Source organism: Marmota marmota, unplaced genomic scaffold, assembly GCF_001458135.2.
Source record: "Marmota marmota marmota unplaced genomic scaffold, marMar, whole genome shotgun sequence".
NCBI lineage: Eukaryota > Metazoa > Chordata > Mammalia > Rodentia > Sciuridae > Marmota > Marmota marmota.
Genome location: NW_025999946.1, coordinates 4192873 through 4201823, shown reverse-complemented (window position 1 = coordinate 4201823; position 8951 = coordinate 4192873). Strand labels below are relative to the sequence as shown.

At 36.8% G+C, this 8951-nt stretch overlaps 1 protein-coding gene and 1 pseudogene across 2 annotated transcripts in view; one reads left to right on the top strand and one right to left on the bottom strand.

Annotated features, from left to right (window-relative positions):
- Nucleotides 1-8951, top strand: part of Samd8 (sterile alpha motif domain containing 8) — a 57300-nt gene that overhangs the window by 6685 nt on the left and 41664 nt on the right. The window lies entirely within an intron of this gene.
- Nucleotides 8348-8448, bottom strand: LOC125616481 (annotated as a pseudogene).

Sequence of the window (8951 nt, the reverse complement as noted above, 5' to 3'; positions counted from 1 at the left end):
TCCCCCCCCCCTTTTTTTTTTTGGTTTTTAATTTGAGACAGAGTCTCATTAAATTTCCCAGGTTGGCCTCAAACTTGTACTCCTCTCAGTCTCAGCTTCCTGAGTCTCTGGGATTACAGGTATATACCACCACACTCAGCAACTACAATTGATTTTTTTTTTTTTTTGAGGTATTGGGTATTGAACCTTGATGTATTCTGCCATTGGGCTACATGTCCAGCCCTTTTTACTTTTATTTTATTTTTTTTATTTTTATTTTTTTTGAGACATGGTCTCACTAAATTGCCCAGGCTGGCCTTGAACTTGCAATCTTGCTAACTCAGCCTCCCTGAGTCACTGAGATTACAGGCAAATGGGGTCAAGCCCTGCTATATTTGATTTTTATATATTGATTTTATGTCCTTTCAACCTTTGTGAACTCACTTTTTAGTTGAGTCTCTTTTTTGTTTTTTTGGTAGATGCCTTGGGATTTTCTATGTAGACTATCATCATCTGCAAACAGAAATATTTTTATTTCTTTCCAAATATTCATTTTTAATTTCCTTTTCTTGCCTATTGTGCTGGCTAGAACTTCTAGTGTTATGCTGAACACAGTGTTAAGAATAAACATCTTTGACATATTCTTGATCTTAGGAGGAAAACATTCAGTTTTTTAGCTTTAAATAAATGTTAACTGTAGGTTTTTTAAAGAAAGGATGTTCTTTATCATATTAGGAATTTCTTCTCTATTCCTAGTTTTCTGATAGTTTTTATCACAGTTGGGTGTTTATTATTTTGTCAGATGTGTTTCTGTATCTATTTGTATGTTTTGTGTTTTTCTTCATTAGCTGGTAGATAACAATATAATAGATAACATTGTTTGATTTGATTTTCAAAGACTGAACTAGCCTTGCATCCCAGAAATAAACCCTATTTGGGCTTGGTGTATAGTTCATTTTATACATTGCTGAATTCTGTTTGTTAATATTTTGTTAAGGGGTTTTATAACTATATTCATGGAAGATATTGGTCCCTTGAAATATGGAGTGAGGTTACCTCAAAGATTTCTTAAATTTCTATAGACATTACCTCTGTAGTGTCAGGTAGAGGGGTTTAGGTTTTCTACTTTGCTGGTTGGAAAGGAGAGGTGAACTTCATTGTTTACCTAGTGGGGGGTCGGATGAGAGGTTGTAGATGGCCTTGTTATTTCTGAGCAGTGATAGTAGCCCTGATTCTCCACCAGGCCTCCTCTGACAGCACTTCAGTGAGGAGGGGATGGGATATGCCTCATCAGTGTTAAGTGGGCAGAAAGTCCAGGTTCCCCGTGTCATTTCCTCTGATACTATGTTAGGGGTGGGAGAGGCAGTAACAACAGTCTCAGGTCCCTTCTTGGCCTTTTCTGATAACATCCTGGTGTAGGGGGAAAAATATAGACTGGTTACAATAGCTGACAAGGTTAAACGTCTAGGTTCTCACAGGGTATGATGGCACATGCCTATAATCCTAGATGACTCAGAAGGCTGGGTGGGGCAGGAGGATCACAGGTTCAAAGCCAGCCTAGGCAATTTAGTGAGGCCCCTAAGCAACTTAAGTGAGACCCTGTCTCAAAATAAAAAAATAAAAATGGCTGGGGATGTGGCTCAGTGGTTAAGTACTCTGGGTTCAATCCCTAGTACTTTTTTTCTCCACCCTCTCCCATTACCTGCCTCCCCCAATTTAGGATGTCCTCTTGGCCTTTGCTGAGAGGATAGAAAGGGAGCCATGTTTTTTTGTTTGTTTGTTTTGTTTTTCCTGAGGTTTGAGCTGGAATAGGATGGTTATTGTCTAAAAAGTTTTTGTCTTGCCAGGCTGCCTCATTTCTGGTTGTTTGGCTGGAGAAAAGTGGCTTTTCTTGAGCCCTTTTTGTATGTATCCGATGGACTTTTATAGGTTGCTGGCTTCTCTCATATCCAGTATTGGATAAATGTGGCAAAACAACCAGCCAATCACAAATACCCAGAGTACTCAATACTCTTGTTTTTCTTCAGGTTCCATTGTGCTTAGCCATTCTACTTTCCTCTCTACCTTTCAGACATATCTTAGGTTTATTTTATGTAGAATATCCATGGAGTAATAGGAGAAAGTTTGTGTACTTCATCTTCCTGGAAGCAGAAGTCCACACATGTTTTTTATTTTTAATGAATCCATCAGAAAGTTAAAAGTGCAAAACATGTTTCTAGTGAGGGTATCTCAAAGATAACTTTCCCTCCTTCTGTGCCTCTACTTTTTAGAAGCAGTTTCCAACAGATTCAGCCCACCACTGTTTTTTATTGTGGCTTCAACCCTTATAATTTGTATTATGCTCCTGATGATTATTCTTTCTAAAGCACAATTACTATGTCATTCTCTTGCTTAGAGATTTCCTGTGATTCCCATGGTCCTTAATTTGAGAATTAATGGTTTCTATGATGTGGCCTCAATTTGTAGTTTGTTTATCCTAATACTTCCATGTGCCTTTTGAATACTAATGGTTCTTCATTGTTTCATTATTTGCTACCTTCACTCATAATTTCTAATGTACTTTTATTTCTCCATCTTCCTCTAGTGTTTTGTCCCTTCTTTGAGGCTGAACTCAAATGTCATTTCTGAGAACTCTTTGCCAGTTTTACCAACTGGAAATAACCTTTCTTTTCCAACTCCCTTGACTTTCCAAATTTTTAACAAGTTACCTAAGAAACCACTTTTTAAGTGTTGTTTTAAGGTTTGAGTGAGCCAATTATGTAAAGAACGAGCAATTGGAATTTCTTTTTCCTTTTTTAATGACTCTTTAATATCCCTTTCTAGACCATCAAATTATTGAAGGTAGAATCTAGATACATGTCTCATTGCCCAGCGTAGTGCTCTTCACATACTGTGTGCATAGTGAATATTTAATAGATTAATAAATGTGACATCTTAAGATTGTATCCCCAGTACCTTAATGTCTAGCACTAGTATAAAGGAAGCACTTTGGACTGGGGATGTAGCTCAGTGATAGAGCACAAGCACTTGCCTAGTATATATCAGTCCCTGAATTCAATTTCTGCTATAGGAAAAGAGCAGGAGGGGCAAAATGGAGACAGTGGAGAAGAGAAGAAAAATTTTATTGAATGCAAAATTGTGACTGAAGAGTACAAAACTTGTGGTTTAAAAAGCCTTCATTATTAGGCAGTCTTGTTGTTATTGTATTTATCTAGTGTAACTGAACATCTTTGATGAATTCCTCTGCTGACAACTAGAAAATATTTAATATGTATGAGATCCATCTCTTACAGTAGTGCAGAAACCCTCAGTTCCCATATGTTCTGTAGTAGGTAAGAATATAAACTTTGAAATGATATTTCCTGGATTGAAAACTTATCTGTAATATTTACTAATATAAGCTGATCTTGGGCAAGTTGCTTAGCCCCTTTATATCAGTTATCACATCTGTAAAGTGGGGAAATTAATAGCACCTACTTTATATGGTCATTATAAGGATTATTTGACCATAAAAGTAAAACACTCAGAAGCCTGTTTAGTATGTTGTAAATGTACAAGATAAGAATTGAACCTGTGAGGTTGATTACCAGATTGTGTTCCTGGCAAATTTACCAAATTTGTGATGTTGTGTTATCTCTTGGCATTTAGACATTCCAAATGTACTGGTATAAAACTGTCTGGAATGGGTAGGGGATGTAGCTCAGTGGTAGAGCTCTTGCCTAGCATGTGTAAGACCCAAGGTCCTGGATTTAATTCCCAGCACTAACAAAATAAAACACTGTCTGAAAAACAGTGAACAATTACCATAAAGTTTTATAGAAAAATATAAATAAAGGAAATTTTATGATGAAAAGTGTCCAGTTATCTCATAGAAATGAAATAACCAGCTATCTAAAAGTAAGTTTTTTCTTGTGGGTTTTTGTTTTTGTTTTTTGCCTTATTTTTGCTTTTTGTTGTTGTTGTTTTTGGTACCAGAGATTGAAACTAGGAGAGCTTAACCATAGAGTTACATCCCCAGCCCTTTTTAATTTTTATTTTGGGACAGGGTCTCTCTAAGGTCTTAGGGCCTCAGCCTCCAGAGTCCTTGGAACTACAGGCCTGCACTCCCACTGCCTGCTCTTGTTGGTTTTTTTTTTTTTTTTTTTTTGATTCTTTTTGGAAGGGCATTGGGAAATTTAGTGGTTAAAAAAATTATTTTGAAATTATGGCATTTGCAGGTAAATGGATGGAGTTGGAGAATATCATGCTAAGTGAAGAAGCCAATCCCCAAAAAACAAAGGCCAGATGTTCTCTTTGATAAGTGGATGGCTGATCCATAATGGGGTGGGGGCATAGAAAAAATGGAGGAAATTTGATTTGGCAAAGGAGGGAAGAGTAGGGAGGGGGCATGGGGGCCGGAAAGATGGTGGAATGAGATGGATTACCCTGGGTATATGTATGACTGCTCATGTGATGCAGTGCTACATTGTGTACAGCCAGAGAAATGAAAAGTTGTTCTGCAATGTGTACAGTGAGTCAAAATGCATTCTGCTGTCATATGTACCTAATTAAAATAAATTAATTAATTTTAAAAAGGGAAAATTATTTCAGTTGCTGCTTTTTCTTTTTTCTTTCTTTCTTTCATTCTTTTTTTTTTTTTTGATACTGGAATTGAGCCCAGGGGTACTTTACCACTGCACTACATTCCTGCTTTTTGTTTTTTCTTTTAAGGCAGGGTCTTGCTAATGTTGCTGAGGACTTTACTAAGTTGCTGATTCTGGCCTGGAACTTGGGATCTTCCTGAGTAGTGGAATTACAGGGGTGTGCTTCCATGCCTGACAGCTAGATGCATTCTTGTTTTGCATTTTCTCCTTTTCTTTAATTTGTAGTGGCATATTTATCTACATTTTCTTGATATTATTGAATCTACTTACTGGCTACTATATGAAGTAGCAAGATGAGAGCTTTTGTTTATTATTAATGGAACGTTTTTTTTTTCACTCAAGTCTTTCCACAGACACTAAGTGCTTAGTTGGAAAAAAAAGTTGTATAGTTAACTGAAACAAAATGTAATGCATTCCAAAGAATGCTATAGTGTGAGTGTGTGTGTGTGTGTGTGTGTGTGTATTTATATATTTAATGAGCATGGAGGAGAAAACCGTATCCTGCTTAGTTTCCCAGGTAGTTAAGGGAAACAATGTGAACTTACTTATCTAGATTTGAACCTGAATGTGAACCTAACCTGAGAGCTTGAAGCCTTTAATTTTGGGTACTTCACTTGCTCTGAAAGATTACAAAGGACTGAGGATTTACATGTTATGTTCCAAAAGGGTTCATTTGCAAGAGACAAAAACTTCTCTAGGCTCTGGTCTGAGCTGCTAGGAATGACTTGTAGAACATGATTTGAACTGGCCTGTAGAGGAGTACCACCTTTGCCACAGTCAGAAAGTTGGAGACCAGCATGAAACTATTGAGTTTAAAGAACACACCATCTCAACACCAGAAAAACAAGCAACCTGATTGAAAAATGGACAAAGGACTTGAATTAGGCATTTCTCAAAAAACAAACAAACAAAAAAACCCCAACCCCAATATGCGTATCAAAAGATGTTTAGGTTTACTAATTGTTAGGGGAATCAAATCAAAATCATGTATTATGGTTTGGATGTGAGGCGTCCTCCAAAAGCTCATGGGTGAGACAATAAAAGAAGGTTCAGAGGAAAAATTATTGGATTATAAGAGTCTTAACCCAATCAGTTAATTAATTCCCTGGTAGGGATTAACTGAGTGGTAACTGAAGTGGTAGAGTAAGGCTGGAGGAGGTAGGCATTGGAGGCATGGCTTTGGGGTGTATATTTGTATCAGACTAGTAGAGACCTCTCTCTCTGCTTTCTGATCATCATGTGAGCTGCTTGCCTCTGCCACACTCTTCTGCCATAATGTTCTGCCTTACCTTAAGCCCTGAGGAATGGAGCCTGCTATCTGTAGATTGAGACCTCTGAAACCGTGAGCCCTGAAGTAAACTTTTCCTCCTAAAATTGTTATGGTCAGATCTTACAGTCACAGCAGCAAAAGGCTGACTAAAACACCATGATAACAACTTTAAACTCATTAGAATAGCTGTTATTAAAGCCAGCCACCCAGGGCTGGGGTTGTAGCCCAGTAGTGGAGCACTTGCCTAACATGTGGGTGAGACCCTGGATTTTATTCTCATTACCACATAAAAAATAATTAAATAAAACAAAGGTATATGTCTATTTACAACTAAAAAACAAAAACCAACCAACCAACAAACAAAAACTCCAAGCCAGAAATAATTGTTGATGAGAATATGGAGAAATTAGAACTTATTGTACACATTGCTGGTAGAATGGAAAATGGTATGGTGACTCCTCAAAAAATTAAGGAGAATTATTGTTGAAGTCAGCAGTTTCACTTTTGGGTATATACCCGAAAGAAATTAGAGATTTGAACAGGTATTTGTACTCCAGGTTCAGAGCAGCCTTTTTTACAGTACCCAAAAAGGTGAAAGCAACCCAAATGTCTGTTGATAAGTGAATGGATAAACAAATGTGAAATATACATATAATGGAATATTTTTCAGCCTTTAATAGGAAGGAAATCTAACATGTTACAACATGGATGAGGCTTAAAGGCATTATCCTAAGTGAAACAAGCCAGACATAAAAGGATAAATATTGTATGATTTTACTTAAATGAAATATCTAGAAAATGTAAATTTATAGCAACAGGAAGTAGATTAGTGGTTACTAGGTGCTCGGAGTGAGAGAAGATGGGAAGATACTGCTTAATGGGTGCAGAATTTCTGTTTGAGATGATGAAAAAGTTCCAGTGATAGATGGTGATGGTTGCACAACAGTGTGAGTATACTTAATGGGCAGAACTGTACATTCTAAATGGCTGAAATGATGAACTGTATATATAGTTTACTACACACACACACACACACACACACACACACACTGCAGCCTGTTCTGCTGTCCCTCAACTGCAGCTAGCTCCTGACTCTTAAGTTAGTGATTAAAATTGGAAATTATGCATGCATACACACACACACACACACACACACTCACGCACACACACACACACACACAAAGTAACATTTCCACTGTTCTCAATCTGGTCTCTATTTCACTTTTGCTTTCCACATCTCATGTCAGAGCTTTTGTTGGTTGGACCTAATTCACATTTAGAACCCTATCTACAAGAAAAATGTTTAGCTTTTCAGGCTCAATTTAAGGGAAACAACTAGAGAGAGAGTGTGTGGAAAGGATACTGAGTGCCAGTTCATCATATCTACCACAGACCCTGAGTTAGTGGTAAGTATAGATGATAATGATCCTTTTATTTAAGTCTGCTTTTCCATTAGTGACCAGATTGTCCCGCAGCTAGACAGTCACAGAGATAAGGTGGGGCAAAACAACAGGGCAGAAGAGGGAATGGGTTTGTTGTGAGTCCTTATCTTCTTTTGTAGTTATAGACTGTGCTTAGTTTGTTAAGCACAATTTGCAGTTTTAATGTGGTAAAACGCAATTGAGATATTTATATTGTTGTGAAAAGATTTGGATCACTTAATGGGATGCAAAACTGATTGATTGAAGAATAGCTACACTGATATTAAGGAATAACAGATTTAAAGTTATGCTTATTTTGAGTTTTTTTCATTTTATCAAGTGTGTAGATAAGAACATGATAGAAAAAATAATTCTTTTGCTCTTAGGCTGCTGGAATTTCTGAATAGGAGAAACTAAATTTGGTTAGAGAGAAAAGAAATTTAAAATAGTTGGCATACTGATAATTGATTTTTTTTTTCTTTTTACAGTTTTCAAAAAATTTTAACCAGATAAGGTATCTTTTGTCCAACTCTGTGCAAAACAGTTGAATGCTTTTGTTTTAATCTGTTATCTACAACTTGGAATGAAGTTTAACTAATGCCTACTGATAGATTCTGCAGAAGTGGACTATTTTTCCCATGTCTTGATAATATAGTATGGACCTTTGATCCTTAAGTACTTTTTTAATCACTCATGATTTTAGAATATACTTCTTTTTGATTGTCATCTCAAATGAAATACAGACCAACTATCAATTTAGGACAGGGCTGTAACTCAGTGATTAAAGCACTTGCCTAACACTCATGAGACCCAATATTCTAACCCCAGGCCCACTCCACCCCACGCAATCCTGCTGCAAAAAAAAAAAAAAAAAAAAAAAAAAANAGCACTCGCCTTCATGTTCCCCCAATTTTTTTTTTTTTTTTTTTTTTGATGGATCATGTTGAAGTTTTTTGGTTCTGGGCATTGGAGCGAGGGCTTCCTGCATGCTAACCATGCACTCTACTGCTGAGTTACACCCCCTGACCAAAGCAGTATGGAATAAGTATTTGGTGAATTTGCATGTCATCTTGCGTAGGTGCCATGCTGATCTTCTGTGTATTGTTTCAATTTTGGTATATGTGTTCCAAAGCAAGAATTGTTTGTTGCCGAAGCAAGCATCGTTGGATTTTCTACATAAATGATCAAGCTGTGAGTTTTATTTTTTCCTTTTCAATCTGTATACCTTTTATTTCTTCTTGCCTTATTGAACTTGAAGAACTTATAATCTTTTATAAAAATGAGAACAATCTTGCGTTGTTCTTGATATTAGAATTAAAGCATTCAGTCTTTCACCATTAAAAATGATGTTAGTGGGCCGGGGCTGTAGCTCAGTGGCAAAGTGCTTGCCTAGCATGCGTGAGGCACTGGGTTCAATCTTCAGCACCACATAAAAATTGACAAAATAAAATAAAGGCATTCTGTCCATCTACAACTACAAAAAAAATTTTTTTTTTAAATGAGGTTGCTTGGGGGCTAGGGCTGTAGCTCAGTGGCAGAGTGCTTGCCTAGCATGCATGAGGCACTGGGTTCGATCCTTAGCTTCATATACAAATAAAATAAAGGCATTCTGTCCATCTACAACTACAAAAAAAAAAA